At 35.9% G+C, this 16971-nt stretch overlaps 1 pseudogene; it reads right to left on the bottom strand.

Annotated features, from left to right (window-relative positions):
• Positions 1-11557, bottom strand: part of LOC113869217 — a 144435-nt pseudogene extending 132878 nt beyond the window's left edge.
• Between the last annotated feature and the right edge of the window lie 5414 nt (positions 11558-16971).

Below are 16971 nucleotides of genomic sequence, written 5' to 3'. Positions count from 1 at the left end.
CACAAAATTTTCATTTCTTCACTCGTAACCAAGGTTCTCAAAGGTTCCTAGGCTATATCTCACCATTTTTTCTCATACTAAACCTCTTAAACTTAGATTTTTCTTCAGATTTGTGATTCTACATCCGTTCTAAAGGATTTCAAGTAAGTTTCTCTAAGTTTAAAGTTAGATTTACTGTTCGTTTCTCCTCTTCTTCTTTTTCTTATAGATATTCATGGTGTTCTTAGGAAAAAAACTCTGTTCTAGAGTTAAATCTTCGGTGAAATCTTTGTAAAAGCTCTATGTTTATTACTTGTATTCTCATAGATCTTGTCATATATGTGATTATATATGCAATAATCCTTGTTTTATGAAAAATAATCAGTGAAAAGTGAGAATAATTGGTTGTTTATGTGATTTTATGATGAATACATGGTGAAAAAAATCTGTTATTATGTTCAAATAGTGCATGATAAGGTATATTGAGGATGGTTTATATGATTTTGTGATATAAAATATACAAAGAGATAGATGCTTCATGTTTGAATATATTGTGGTTCATGTAAAAAGGATGTGTATTGTGAATATGCCATCGTTTGATGAATATGATGAAAATTATGTGGAAATATAATGAAAAATATGTGTGAGCATGAGAAATGACATATGTGAACATGTGAATATACTCGAAAGAGTATGAGATGAAAAAGGATATGATGTAAATAGTTACAGAGATACACTGGGGGGTGGAAGATGGAGACGATATGGGATATCTTGGAAAACTAAAGGGTGGTTGTGGTGAATGACATTCGGGGCTGTGCATAGAATATTGTGTACGAATGCACCACATGGCCGCACACTCTTTTTCTGACTTGACTTCTGACCATTGCCTTTACGAAGGGGCTGTCTATTGCATGCGTTGTATCCGTACTGTATTGAGCCATCCAGCGACTATTTATATGGATGTGTAAGTGATGAATTCATATTTTACTAGGTTTTTATGTAGTTTTCTAGATTGTTTTTGATAGAAAATGTAATTTGGAAAGTGAAAACTGCACAAAAATATATAAATGTTCAATAAAGTAAATTGTTGTCTTTAATAATTCAAACTGTGTGAATTGGATAGAATTTTGATGTAATTTTGTTAGTTTTGTAGGAAACTCTGAGCTGAGATCATAAGGTTGGAGGATCAAGAGAGAAAGTATAAGAAAGTAGCAAAAATTGGAATCAAGCAACAAGGTTTGGTGAAGCAAGAGTTGGGCGTGATCACTTTTCCTTGCAAAAGTGATTGTTCCAGAACATAATATTGAAGGTCGACCTGCGCGTGATCACTATTGCTGACAAAAGTGATCGTTCTAGATAGCCCTCTAGCAAAGCAAGCTGTGCGTGATCACTTTTTCTTACAAAAGTGATCGTTCCAAAGCCTAATATTTAAGGTCGAGCTGCGCGTTATCACTTTTGTTTACAAAAGTGATTGCTTTAGAGAAGTCTCTAGCAAAGCAAGCAGTGCGTGATCACTATTGCTGACAAAAGTGATCGTTCTAGCGGTGTGTGACTCCTATTGTTCACGAAAGTGAACACATGCAGACCACGAACCTCTACCTTGCTACTTTTATAAAAATTGTGATCACGCCAGAAAGGCGGGAAATTCTAAAATAAGTGATTAGCCTAGAAACTTGTATCTTTTTCTCATTTTTCATTTTTCATTTTCACACCTTAGGAGAGTTAGAGAGGGAGATTGGGGGCGACTTCCAAGCTCTAGACCTTGAGGAATCAAGCTGGGGATTGGATTTATGAAGAAATTTTGCAGCTTCTCTTCTTCTACTCTTTCTTTCTCTTTTTCTTCTATGAACATGTTCTGATTTCTTTTTCTTATGGATTGATGGATCCGATTTTGATATTGTAAATTGATTGTGGATCTGGATTTTAAGATCTTGATTGTATTGAACATTTAATTCTTTCCGTAATGCAATTCTTGAATTAGCTATTCATTTGAATTAAACCTAGAGGATTTTCATCAATGGAAGTTGAGTTAATTTCTCAGATCTGAATTGAAAGTTATGGATATCTTAGGGATAAGAATTTTTGATCTTGTGATCTCTTAATTTCTCATACTTAATGCAATGTTTGATTGATTTACACGTAAGAAATTAGGATAGTTAATTGAATATTAGGATCATTAAGGCAAGGGAATATCCTTTGATTAAAAAGTGAAATTGATCATCAATCAATTAAGGAACTTAGAGTTCAGATCTACTTCAGTTTTGCAATTGATAAAGAGGTGAAATCAGTCCTAACTCCATTCACACATCAATTCATTTTTAAATTCGTCACTCTATTTTGCTGTTATTTTCTAATTTCTACAATTTATTGCTTTTATTTGCAAATGCTCAAAACACTCCAAAATTTGTTTAGCTAAACTAGTTATTGATTTGTGAAGTGGTAATTGATAGAATTAATGGACTCAAACTAAATTTCAAATTTTATTACTTGCTACAACTACCTAGTACACTTGCTAGCTAGTGTTCTCTTAGCTTAGTGATAGTAAGACCTCGGGATAGAGGCAGTGAATAACTGTGGCCACAAGGCGCGGTAAGCGTGGGTAAAAGAAAAAGAAATTGTGAATCTGTGGAATATAATATGTGTTTGTGTTGAGATGAGAACTTGCTTTATATGACACTGTGATATGTAATACCATGATATTTTCTTTAATCATGATAAGATGTGTTTTATGATGAATATGTGTTATGTATGGTGGTAGGTGATGAACAATAGATTTTCTCGTTTCGTTTTGCAAAAAGATTTGTCGTCAACCTTCATCAAAATATGTAGAAAAATTTATGTAGTCTAGGATGCAAGCCTAGGTTATCTCCAACAACTTTGGTTTGTAACATACATTGAACATGTTGTAAACATTTACTATAAAAGCAATTAAAGCAAGGGGGTTTTATGTAATTCCAATTTTAATGTAAAGGCAAGTGATGAAATTAATGAATCCAATCAATGAAATGTGCAATCCTTAGTTTGTTCATATAATTCTATCCCTATCCCTCTTAAGATTCAATACTTTTCCTCTTCCTCTGAATTAGGGTAACTCAAAAAGCAAGAATTAACCTTAACGTCCCAGACAAATTAAGCAATTTACATGGGCTCCAACTCTTTTCCCCAAGATTACGCAACCTTAGAAATTAACTTAGGATTAGGGTTAATTAAGCAATGTCTCCCTCATTCAACCATTAATTCAATTCAAAGAGTTGGGAAATGTAAATTCATGAATCCATATTTTTACTAGTATTTTACTATAGTTTTAATCCATTTGACAAGGAAAATGTGTTGGAAAAAGCAGAACAAAATCATAAAAATAGAATGATTGAAGAATTTCTTTAAATACATAGTTAGTTTAGCATTTATGAATTTTCTGTGTAGAAATTAATAATTGAAGTGTGTTTTTGTAGAAAATTCTGAGCAAAGACCATGATGCTGGTAGATCAATAGAGAAATAGCAGAAAAGTAGCAAGTCTGGACTCAAAGAACATGGCTCATGGAGGTTAAGCTGGGCATGGTTACTCTTGCCAGCAAAAGTGAGTGATTCATAGCTTAAATGAGAAGTTGAGTGTGGGCGTGATCACTATTATCACTGAAAGTGAACATTTCAGAGAGGTTCAATCTCAGCAGAGCTGTTCGTTGTCAGTCTCGCCAACAAAAGTGAACGTTCCAGAGAAGAAAGAATTTCAGCGAGCGATGAACGAAATATTTTCTCATTTGCAAAAAGATTTGTCGTCAACCTCCATCAAAATATGCAGAAAAATTTATGTAGTCTAGGATGCAAGCCTAGGTCGTCTCCCATGAATCATTGGATGAGTGACCAAATATCAAACATGTAGTGTACAATGTATTTAGAAAGCAAGTAGAAAGAGGGGTTTTGTGATTTCAAGTTCAATCAACTTAAGCAGAAAATTAAATTGCAAAGTTCAATCGATAAAATGTAGTAACCCCTAGTTCATTCATATAAACTCTATCCCTATTCCTCTTAAGATTTAAATCTATTTATACTAAAGCTGGCGCCCTCCAAAGTAATTACTTTCATTCTTTCATAGTAAACACGCGCAGCATCAGTTGGGTTTTGCCTTTCTGGAGTGATTACTATGAAAGTTCATAGTAACTACGCGCAGCACTTGGACATTTTGGACACTCTGGAGTTGTCACTATGAACCTTGATAGTAACTACACGCAACACCTTTAATTCTGCATGCTCTGGAGTGATTACTATGAACTTTCATAGTAACCACGCACAGGTTTAGTGGATTCTGGGCTGTTGTAGTTGTCACTTTAGGCTTTGAAAGTGATCACTTTGGTCCCTTTGCTGGAAGTGGCTTGCTGTAGTTGTCACTATCAATCTTGAAAGTAGTTACTTTCACCTCAAATTCCTCAAAATCTAATAATTCTTCAAAATAAGCTTGGGGATTCCTGCCACATTATTCAAATGATCAAAACATGTAAAATAAACTATATAAATCAATGTAAATTAACCAAAAACTAAGAAACCTATATTATTTAGCCTAATTGGAATATTCATCTTATTTACACTATCTAAGTCTATTCTTTTCTATAAAAAGTAATAAATGATGTATAAAAATTTAGCAAAATGTGGACTCATCACAACCTCAAACTTAAACTTTTGTTTGTGCTCAAGCAAATCAAAACTCAAGAAAGTTACAAGTAAAAGGTTGGATTTATCCAAAAGTTTTTCTCAAAATTTTTCATTCTAATCTTACACTCTAATTGGCCCTTCTAATACAAGAAGTAAACCTAGGTCATCTCACAAGGACATAAGATCCATTCTGTTTCTGGTTCCATCATGTGATTTTAGATTAGCTTAGAGAAGGATTATTTTGAATTAAATTGTAAACAACAGAAAAGAAAAGAACAAGGAATAATTATAGCGACACGAAATATGAAATTCAACCAAATCAAGATCTCAATCACTACAACACAATTCTCATTGTTACACAAATATAATTCCAACAAATTTCCAATCAACACTAATTCAATACGACATTAATAACCCAAAATCTAATTCTAGATTATGAATTTCATCAAAACAAGAACTGCAATCGCAAATCAATTGCTCTAACAAAATTCAGAACAATTGATTTATTAAATTAGGTGAATTCATTTATTTCAAATATGAAATTCTCATTCTCTGTTTAGAATGCAAACAAAAATTCAATATCATGAAAAACGTAATTATCTTAATCAGAAAAGAGGAGCAAAAGCGCGAATTCGATAGAACCTAACCCGAAACTCAAACGCAATGTTGTTCTTGAAACTTTGAACCGATTGATGGATTAGGCTTGCTTCATGATCATGCTTGCTTCAGCTAAAACCAAAAAATACGAAAAGATGGAAGGTAGAGAGATGAAAATAAAGGAAATATTTAAAATAAAGACTTGTAATTCTAAAAAAATTGCAGGAAAAGAAAAATAAGGATCCGTACATAGAGTCATAACATCTATTTAAAGATAAAATAATTGGGCTTAATTAAGGCCCAACTCCCTAATGAGTTTCCTAAACACCTAACTAAGTAAAATACATAATAATTGGGCTTAGTTAAGACCCAATTCCCTAACTAAGTAAAATCAACAATACAATCAAATTCTGAAAATTTTAGTGCAGGGCCGTAACATTCTGACGCAATTTTGGACTTGAAGATGCTCGAACTGGGCTTTTCTCCCAACAGAGAAGTTGTAGATTTCTGTCTTATCTTTCCAGGGACACCAATTTTGTACAGTTCCGAGTAGTGTAGCTCCAGATATGGTCTTTGCAAGAAATTGTGTCAAAATAAGAAATTATGGCGGGAATTAAGAAAGATTTATATTTAAATCCTAAATTACTTACTAACACAAATCTAAACTAACACAACAAAATAATGCAATAATGAAGCACAATTAAACCAAAAACATGGAGAAAAAGATGTACTAAAATATGACTATCAAATACCCTCACACTTAATCCTTTGCACTCTGGGGCAAAACTTTCTAATGAATTTCCAATGCAAAGAATAAAGAAAGAGAACAAACATTTCTAGAATCAAGGCAACAAACAATCAATGAGACACAAATGACATTAAAAGTAAGCAAGAAGGCAAGTTAAAATAAAGAAAGATTCAAAAATGATAGAACCTCACAGATAGTGTATAGCTCTCAACTCTCAAATATTTTTGGCTAGTATTTACGCTCAACACAACATGAAAACTAGCACAATCAAGTTTTGACAAGCTTCTAATTTCCACAACTTGAAACACATGCTATTAAAGATCAAAAGGACTTTTATTTAGCTTGTAATGTGGCCAAGGTAAAGGTTAGATGGAAAAGACATTCAGGCTTAAACAACCAAAGAGAAAAGAGGAGCAATGGGGAATAAGTTTAAATAAGCAAAAAGATTACCCCTAGAAAAATCTCCTAACCCTAATGGTTTTTCACTTCTTTTTTTTTATATATATATATATACTTTTTTTTTCTTTTGCTTGCTTTTCTTTCTTTCTTTGTTCTTTTTTTTTAAATACCAAACAACTCAATATCCACAATATAGAAGTATTTCCTAGAGGCACCCCCACACTTATTAAAGACTCATTCCCAAAACAATTCGAAAGCTCATATAATCCCTAAGGTTATGGAACATCATAGTTTTTCACTATATGGCTTATAATGAGCTAAAATCAAGGAAGGGTTATAAAGGCTCAAAGGGGGTAAACAAGAGGAATCAATGTAAGGTAAGTCAATTTGGCAAAGTAGCTACAATTTGAAGAAAAGCCTAAATCATATCAATAATGCATGTGACAAGAAGTTTCAAAAAGATACAAGGCAAAACCAAAGGTAATCTAGCAACATGAGTGAAATCACACAAGAAAGAAGTAAAATATGTTCAAAATTCTCACAAGGTTTATATTCTATCATTAATGAATCAAACTCAAAATTTTCAAGCAACTTGCTCAACTAAAAATGTAAAAATGACTCATATCAAGTATTGCAACTTATCAACTAAAAATGGTGTAACAACTTTCACAATTCCTACATCTAGAAATTAAAAAGAAAGGATGAAAACTCCAACAAAACATCATCAAAACAGAAAAATAGAAGCACAAACTGCAGAATTTGAAAAACGGCAAAAAACGAAAAAAAATGGAAAATAAAAAACTGCAGAAAACAAAAAACAGAAAATGAAAACTGCAAAAAATGAAAAACAGAAAACAAAAACTGCAGAAAATGAAAACAGCAAACGAACACTGCAGAAAACGAAAACAGCAACACAAGTTTTCATGCAACTCCCCCCACACTTAAAAGTTACATTGTCCTCAATGCAGCCAAATGACAAAGATAATTTCAAAGAATACAGAATGGGGAAAGAACTCCCTCAAGGTTCAAGAGTTGGTGCTTCCAAGGACATGCTTTCTACAATTTCCTCCTCCAACTTTGGACTTTGATGAAATTCCTTGAGTTGATGTCCATTGACCTTGAAAATGCTACCGGTGAAATTTCAACTACACCATGGGAAAACACATTAGTAACAACAAAAGGACCATCCCATCTAGATCTAACTTTACTGGCTATAAGTTTTAGGCAGGAATTGAACAAAAGCACTTGTTGGCCCACTTTGAACTCCTTTCTCAAAATATGTCTATCATGAAAGCGTTTGACTTTTTCCTTTTATATTTTTGAGTTCTCATAGGCTTCCAAACGAAGCTCCTCAAGCTGTTGTAATTGAAGCTTCCTTTCCATACCTGCTTGTTCAAACTCCAAGTTACAATGTCTTACCACCCAGTATGCTCTATGCTCAATCTCAACAGGCAGATGACATGCTTTACCAAACACAATCCTGTGAGGAGACATCCCAATCGGTGTCCGGTAAGCTGTCCTATGAGCCCAAAGAGCATCCTCCAAAAATTTGCTCCATTCTTTTCTATTGGGGTGTACTATCTTCTGCAAAATCTGCTTGATTTCCCTGTTAAAAACCTTGGCCTGCCCATTAGTATGGGGATGATAAGCTATAGACACTCGATGCACAACCCCATACTTATGAAGCAAAGCTTGCATGCTTCTATTACAGAAATGGCTTCCCCTATCACTGATAATGGCTTTAGGCACACCAAACCTGCAAAAATGTTAGATCTAACAAAATCCAGAACAGCTTTAGAATCATTAGTTTTGGTAGCCTTAGCCTCCACCCATTTGGAAACATAATCTACAGCTAGTAAAATAAATGTGTAACCAAAAGATACAGGAAATGGACCCATGTTGTTAGCAATCTAAACACTAGCAAGTGCACTAGTATTGCAGCAAGTAATGAGTATTTTTAAGAACAGGATATCGTCTCCACAGGGAATTTAGATTTCAAGTATCAATTCATAAAATTGTAACCATTTGAGCCATACAAATTTGGGAGAAGAGTTGTAACATACAAAAGCAATAAACCAAAGCAATTAAGAGTAAAGAAGAATGTGCAGAAAAATAGATCAATGAATGCAATGTGAGATTAGAAATGGATTGAAAGGTAGTTAGGAATTTACTTCACAAGAATATCAGTATTAATTCAATTATGCCTTTGAACATTCAAGAACTTGGTTAATTGACAATCAGTTTCGCATAGCAATAGCCAAAGGTTAATTCCTTAACTCATTGACCCTAACAAGCAACTAAACCACCCTAATCCCTTAGGTGAAGTTCAATTTGAAGTTGCATTAAGACTTAGAACCTTAAGATTGCAGAATTAGGTCTCCTTATCCCTAAGAAATCCCTAACTTCTGATTGTTAACTCAGATCGGAGAAGCAAATCCAACTTCCATTGGTAATTGTTCCTCTAAGATGAATCAAACGAATTTCCATTCATAGATTGCAAGAAAAACAGAATTCACAATTCAATTAATTCAAGAACTCAAAATCCAGAAACAAGAGTCAAATCAATACATCAATTCGAGTTCCATAAACCCTAAACCCTAAACCCTAAACCCTAAACCCTAAACTACAAGAAAACTACTCAGACATAGGAGAAGAGAAAGAGAAAGAAGAAGAAGAAGAAAAACTCCAAGAAGTCATGGCCAGAAGCTCCAATTCGATTCCTCTTTGTGGAAGCTTCAAGACTTGACCCCAATCTTCTCTCTCAATCTCTCTCAACGAGATCTAACAGAAAAACGAAAAAATAAAACTGAACACCGAAAAATCTGCATGTTTCTGTTATTTATAGAATTTCCCAGATTTGCGCGTTATCACTTTTATGAGAAATAGTAGCCACGCAGAAAGTTTATGGGTGCACGTTAACACTTTTATGAGAAAAAGTGTCCACATGCAACTTTCCTGATATTGAAGGCTCTGGAACTATCACTCTTGCTGATAAAAGTGACTACGCAGAGCTCAAGTGGTTGCGCGTGATCACTCTTATGAATAAAAGTGATTACGCGCAACTCGCCAGGTTGAAGGCTCTCTAGAACGTTCACTTTCGCTGATAATAGTGGTTACGCAGAGCTTTTCCTGATATTTGCCTCTCTGGAACGCTCACTTTTATTGATAAAAGTGATAACGCCCAAGCTTTCTTCTTCTTTGAACTCTGGAGTGATCACTTTTACTGACAATAGTGATCACGCCTACTCTGCACTTTCTTGGTCTTGCGTTTTTGGAGTCCAGACTTGCTTCTTTCCTCTTCCTTGTCATCAAACTTCCATGAATATGATCCTTGCTCAATTTATTCCTACAAAAACAAGATTAAAAACTTAATTCCTAAGCAAAAATTCCACAATTGCTAAGATAACTACAATTTTAAAGAAAACTTAAATTCATTCTCTTTTTCTGAGTTTTTCTGCTTTCTTCATATATTTTTCTTATCAAATGTGTTAGAATTATGCTAAAATATCAGTAAAAATATGGATTCATCAACCCATAAAATTAATACCCCAAACATAAAAAATCTCACAGAAAATGATCGACTGCTGGGGCATCTCATGTCTCTATGTAATGGCCATCCCTGCTCTCTCACACTGCTCACAGGTGCTGAAGAATTGATGTGCATCTCTGAAAATGGTAGGCCAGTAAAACCCACTCTCCAACACCTTCCTAGCTGTCCTATATGATCCATAATGTCCTCCAACAGGTAAACCATGACAAAATTGAAGCACATAATGGATCTCCTGATCTGGAATGCACCTTCGAATCACTTGGTCGCTGCAAAATCTCCAAAGATAAGGGTCATCCCAAACATAATATTTAGCCTCACTTTTTAGTTTGGCTATCTGTGCTTTAGACGCATCTGTAGGAAAGACACCTGCAACCAGGTAATTCACAATATTAGCAAACCAAGGAGTAATATCATGTAACTGCATCAACTGCTCCTCAAGAAAATCATCCTTAATCGGAAAGGGATCAACATTCCCCTCTTCAATCCTACTCAAGTGATCTTCTACCAAATTCTCTGCACCACTCCTATCTCTGATCTCAATATCAAACTCCTGAAGGAGAAGAATCCATCTGATCAATCTGGGTTTAGCATCGGGCTTCTTTAACAGGAATTTCAAAGCTACATGGTCAGAATATACAATAATCCTAGAGCCTAGCAAATATGAACGAAATTTATCTAAAGCAAATACAATAACTAGAAGCTCTTTTTCAGTAGTGGTGTAATTAACTTGAGCTGCATCTAATGTGCGAGAAGCATAAGCTATTACATGAGAAAGCCTCCCAACCCGCTGAGCTAGAACAGCTCCAAGTGCATAGTTAGATGCGTCGCACATGAGCTCGAAAGGAAGCTTCCAATCAGGTGGCTGAACAATAGGTGTTGTGGTAAGCTGCCGCTTCAGCTCCTGAAAAGCTAGCTGACAAGGCTGATCGAAAACAAACTCTACCTCTTTCTGCAGAAGCTTGGACAATGGCAGTGCAATCTTGCTGAAGTCCTATATAAATCTCCTGTAAAAACCTGCATGTCCAAGGAAGGAACGCACTTCTCGCACAGAAGTGGGGTAAGGTAGAGAAGCAATGATATCAATTTTATCCTTATCAACCTGAATACCCTGACTGGAGACTAAGTGACCCAAGACTATACCTTCTGTGACCAAAAAATGACACTTCTCAAAATTTAACACAAGGTTAGTTTGGATGCACCTATGTAACACCTTAGATAAATTCTCTAGGCATGCATCAAATGAAGAACCATAGACAGTAAAATCATCCATAAACACCTCCATGTAACTCTCCAAAAGGTCAGAAAATATACTCACCATACACCTCTGAAAGGTGCCTGGAGCGTTGCACAAACCAAATGGCATCCTGGTGTAAGAAAATGTGCCAAATGGGCAGGTGAATGTGGTCTTGTGTTGGTCCTCTGGTGCAATATGAACCTGCATGCATCTAGAAAATCCATCTAAAAAGCAGTAATGGGATTTACCTGCCAGCCTCTCCAAAACCTTATCGATAAATGGAAGAGGGAAATGATCCTTGCGAGTAGCCTGGTTAAGTCTTCTGTAATCTACACAAACTTGCCAACTGTTTTGAACTCTGGTTGGAACCAACTCATCATTCTGATTCTTCACCATAGTCATCCCAGTCTTCTTTGGGACCACCTGCACAGGACTAACCCACTTACTGTCAAAAATGGGATAAATAATACCTGCTGCCAATAGCTTTATGACCTCCTTCTTCACAACATCTAGAATAGTAGGATTGAGTCATCTCTGTGGCTGTCTCATAGGTCAAAACTCATCCTCCAATAAAAGTCCAGGAAGGTCAGCAAGAGTCCAACCAATGGCCTTCTTATGCTATCTCAAATCCTGCAATAATCTCTCCTCTTGATCAGAGTTGAGATCACGAGCAATAATGACAGGAAGTCGTTGGTTGTCCTCTAAGTAAGCATACTTCAAATGTGCAGGCAAAGGCTTAAGCTCTACTGATGGAGGTGGAGATAAGTCAACTGCTAGTGTTGAAACATCTACTGGTGTAACTATATCTTCTGCACCTGTAACATCAACACTACAAACAGCACACATAGATGAATCATCACAAGTACAAGAAAGGTTAGTGAAATCTACAAAATCAGCAAATAAATCATCTAAATTTTTGCAATCATCAGCAGTTAAATCAATAACATCTAAACTGAAAACAGAATGGTTCTCGGCTAGGTGTCTCATTGCTTCAAAAATGTTGAAATGCACCAAATTGTCACTAAACTCCATAGAAAGGGTCCCTGCATGCACGTCTATCTTTGTTTGTGCAGTCCTCAAAAATGGTCTCCCAAGGATTAATGTAGCATTGCTGGGTAGGTCGTCCTCCATCTCTAGAATGTAAAAATCAGCAGGAAAAAGAAGGTCCTCAACCTTGACAAGAACATCTTCCACGACACCAAGTGGCTGCACAGTGCTTTTGTTGGCTAGCTGGACTAGAATTCCTGTAGGAATCAAATCTCCAATCTGTAATGATCTAAAAACAGATGCAGGCATAACATTAATTGAAGCACCTAAATCCAGCATAGCATTTGTAAAATCTTCCTCTCCAATAGTACAAGGAATGGTGAAAGTTCCTGGATCTTTGCACTTCTGTGGTAACTCAGGTGGAATGATCGCCGACACATTCTTATTTTGGAGAAGTGCAGAACCATTTCTCCCCATACTCACTCGCTCATTACCCTTCAACTTCCTCTTGTTAGTACACAATTCCTTTAGAAACTTTGCATATTTTGGAACTTGTCGGATGGCATCAAGGAGAGGAATATTTACTTCTATTCTGCTGAACATGTCCAGCAACTCATTATCCGACTCTGGTTTTTTTCTTGATGCTACTGGTCTGTTCGGGAAGGACAGTGGAATATGTTTCTAAGTAGCTGCATCACTATTGTTTTTAGTATCTGGTGCTGCAGTTGCAACTGCTGGTAACTCTTTTCCACTTCGCAGTGTAATAGCACTCACATTTCCCTTTGGATTCATGACTGTTTGAGAAGGCAGATTACTGGAACCTTGAGACTGAATCTGACTCAATTGAGTTGCTAGCTGTCCAACCTGAATCTTCAAATCCTGGACAGTTGCTTGCATGTTCTGTTGAAACTGCAGGTTGTTTGTAGCCATCTATTGCATCATCTCCTGAAATGACGGCTCACTTCTTTGTACAGGAGGGGGTAGTGGAGGTGGTTGTCACCTGAATGGAGGCTGATATTTGCCTACAGCAGGTTGAAATGAAGGTTGTTGGCTTTGTTGCTGCTGCTGTTGCCCCCCATTTCAGGTTTGAATGATCTCTCCAACCTGGATTATATGTCTGGGAGTATGGGTTATAATTCTGATGCTGCTGATTTGGAGCTCTATATTGCTGCTGTTGGTTTGTGTAGATTCCAGAAACATTCACATCTGTCTCTTACAATATAGGGCATGAATCCGTAGGGTGCTCAGTGGAAGTACATATGTCACAGACTCTTACTGGTTGCTCACTTACTGCACTTACTTATTGTTGACCAATTGCTAAATGCCTCACCATGGTGGTCAACTCGTTGATTTTGTTTTCCAGCCTCTGATTTTCCACACCATAAACAGCACTAGTACCAGGACCAAGTGCTATCTCATTCACTCCCTTAGCAGCTCCTCTGAATCCGAATTGTTGAGTGTTGGCTGCCATGTTTGTAATAAGTTTCCTTGCAGTGTGTGGTGTCTTGTCCATCAATGCTCCTCCACTTGCCGCATCTATCATACTCCTGTCCATCAAAGTTAGTCCCTCACAAAAATATTGAATTAGTAATTGCTCACTTATTTGATGGTGGAGACAGGTAGCACACAGCTTGTTGAATCTCTCCCAGTAGTCATACAAAGTCTCGCCATTCAGCTGCCTTATACCACAAATCTCTTTCCTTATTGCTGCAGTTCTGGAGGCAAAGAAGAATTTTTCCAGAAATAACCTCTTCATTTGATTCCATGTAGTGATTGTTAAAGGTAGGAAGTAAAGCCAGTCTTTTGAAACACCATCCAGAGAGAAAGGAAACGCCTTCATCTTGACATGGTCTTCAGGCACTCCCTGAGGTCTCATGGTGGAACACACCACATGAAACTCTTTTAAATGCTTATGAGGATCTTCACCTGCAAGTCCATGAAACTTTGGCAACAAATGGATAAGTCCAGATTTAAGCTCATAGGAAATTGTTTCGTCTTCAGGATATTGGACACACCATGACTGATACGCAACATTAGGAGTGGCCAATTCTTTCAAAGTTAGTTCAGGGTTATCAGTCATATTCTCAATTTCAAGTTTAGATTCACTAACAGTAGGATTAACAATTTCAGAAGAAGCACCAAATACACTACCACTGTTTTTGCTAACTCTTATCCTACGAAGTGTTCTTTCTATCTCAGTATCAGGTTGATTCACTACACTAGGGTTGGCCCTGGTCATGTAAGGTTAGAACCGACAAGAACAACAAGCAATCAATGAATGCACAAAGTAGGTTTACAAAGCAAGTACCATCAAAATGCAAGATATGAATGAAGTGGGACCATGATAAATCTCTTTTTGGTATAGAAAAACACCATAAAAAATTTTAGAATTTTTTGAATTGATTTACCATGGAAACTAGAAGCCTAAAATCAAGAAAAATAGGTCAATAAATGCTGACAAATAAAAAACTTTTAGAAAACATGCGATTTTTCAAAATTGGGGCAGCCTCAATCGGCAAAGCGGGTTGCGGTAGATAGGAAATTTTTTTCTACCCCAAAGTCATGTGTGGTGGGTTAATTTCTGACGTTCCTAGCAAAAGTTATGGCACTTTTAAGTTTCACAAAAATTCTCTTGGCCACCACAATGTATCTCTTTTTCTATTAATGATTTTTGCAATCTACGAACTCTAAACACTAATAGACACTAAAAGAAATGTGGACACAAAAATTCAGATCAAAATTCAATCTCTAGGTATTTTTTGGAATTTTTCAAAATTTGATGAATAGTGCATGAACAGTAAAATATGATATCAAAATATGCAGCAACTATGTTTTTCGCATGCAGCCACAACAATTCAACCAATCACAATCACACACTCAATTGCAATGAAATAATGGAATAGACAATCAAAGGATTATGAATAAACATTAAAACACAAATTGATCAACACACATACGAATTAAAATGCAAAACTAAATCTGCAAACGAACACAGAAACACAGAATACTTAGTTTCAGAGTTTGCAAACGAATATAAACACAATACGCAGAACGGAATAGACGAACAAAATGCACTATGAAATAAAAACACAGATGAAATGTAGCACAAACACAGAAACACCGAATCAGTTAGTACACATGATGAAATAAAAACAAATTGACTTATGTCCCCGGCAACGGTGCATTTTGATAACCACGTCGCAATGGTATCAAACAAACTAGATTTTCTTAAAAATTTTGCAATACAAGGAGTAAACCTAGGTCATCTCACAAGGACATAAGATACATTCTGTTTCTGGTTCCATCATGTGATTTCAGATTAGCTTAGAGAAGGATTGTTTTGAATTAAATTGTAAACAACAGAAAAGAAAAGAACAAGGAATAATTATAACAAAAAAAATATGAAATTCAACCAAATCAAGATCTCAATCACTACAACGCAATTCTCATTGTTACACGAATATAATTCCAACGAAATTCCAATCAATACTAATTCAATACGACATTAATAACCCAAAATCTAAATCTAGATTATGTATTTCATCAAAACAAGAACTGCAATCGCAAATCCAATGCTTTAACAAAATTCAGAACAATTGATTTATTGAATTAGGTGAATTCATTTATTTCAAATCTGAAATTCTCATTCTCTGTTTAGAATGTAAACAAAAATTCAATATCATGAAAAACGTAATTATCCTAATCAGAAAAGAGGAGGAAAAGCGCGAATTCGATAGAACCTAACCCGAAACTCAAATGCAATGTTGTTCTTAAAACCTTGAACCGATTGATGGATTAGCCTTGCTTCATGATCATGCTTGCTTCGGCTAAAACCAGAAAATACGAAAAGATGAAAGGTAGAGAGACGAAAATAAAGGAAAGAATTTAAAATAAAGACTTGTAATTCTAAAAAAATTGCGGGAAAAGAAAAACAAGGATCCGTACATAGAGTTATAACCTCTATTTAAAGATAAAATAATTGGGCTTAATTAAGGCCCAACTCCCTAATGAGTTGCCTAAACACTGATGAATCCACTTTTTATTATATTTTTACTTGCCTTTTTGGTGCTCCTTGATAGAAAAAATGGACTTAGATAGTGCAAATAATATAAAAATCATATTTTGAGTAAATATCATAGGTTTATTAATTTTTGGTTAATTTGCATTTAATTACATAGATATAGATTGCAATTTTAATTATCTTGATAATTTTGCAGAGTCCCCAAGTTAATTTTGAGAAATCTTGGTCCTTGGATGAAAGTTGCCCCCAAAGTAGCCACTTTTAGGAGCAAAAGTGGCAACTACAGCAAGTCTTGGCATTAAAGGTTCCAAAGTAGCCACTTTCAAGCCCAAAAGTGGCAACTCCAGAGAGCTCCAAGGACGCCAATTTTGAAGCATGATGCACGTGGCCACTATTGCCTTTTAAAGTGGCTACGCGCATCAAAAGTTCTCACTTTCAAGACCAATAGTGGCAACTCCAGAGAGATCCAAGGACGCCAATTTTGAAGCATGATGCGCGTGGCCACTATTGCCTTTCAAAGTGGCTACGCGCATCCAAAGTTCCCACTTTCAAGACCAATAGTGGCAACTCCCGAGAATTGACAGATTTACGAGAATTGCACGTGGACACTTTCAAGGCCCAAAGTGGACACTTTCAAAGGCAAAAGTGGACACTTTGCTGACATGTCATCCACTATAAATAGAATTTAGGAATTAGGGTACGGGACTTTTGACACTTTACAAAATTTTCCTTTGCCAAATTGAGACATTTTTCCAGAACATTGGAGTCTTGGGTGACAGCCAAGGGTCCTCTATAGGTTTTAACTTCC

The sequence above is a fragment of the Abrus precatorius genome, unplaced genomic scaffold (assembly GCF_003935025.1).
Source record: "Abrus precatorius isolate BTA unplaced genomic scaffold, Abrus_2018 Scaffold6, whole genome shotgun sequence".
NCBI classification, from domain to species: Eukaryota; Viridiplantae; Streptophyta; class Magnoliopsida; order Fabales; family Fabaceae; genus Abrus; species Abrus precatorius.
Note: the sequence above shows the minus strand (reverse complement) of the source record. Positions and strands in the feature narration are given on the sequence as shown.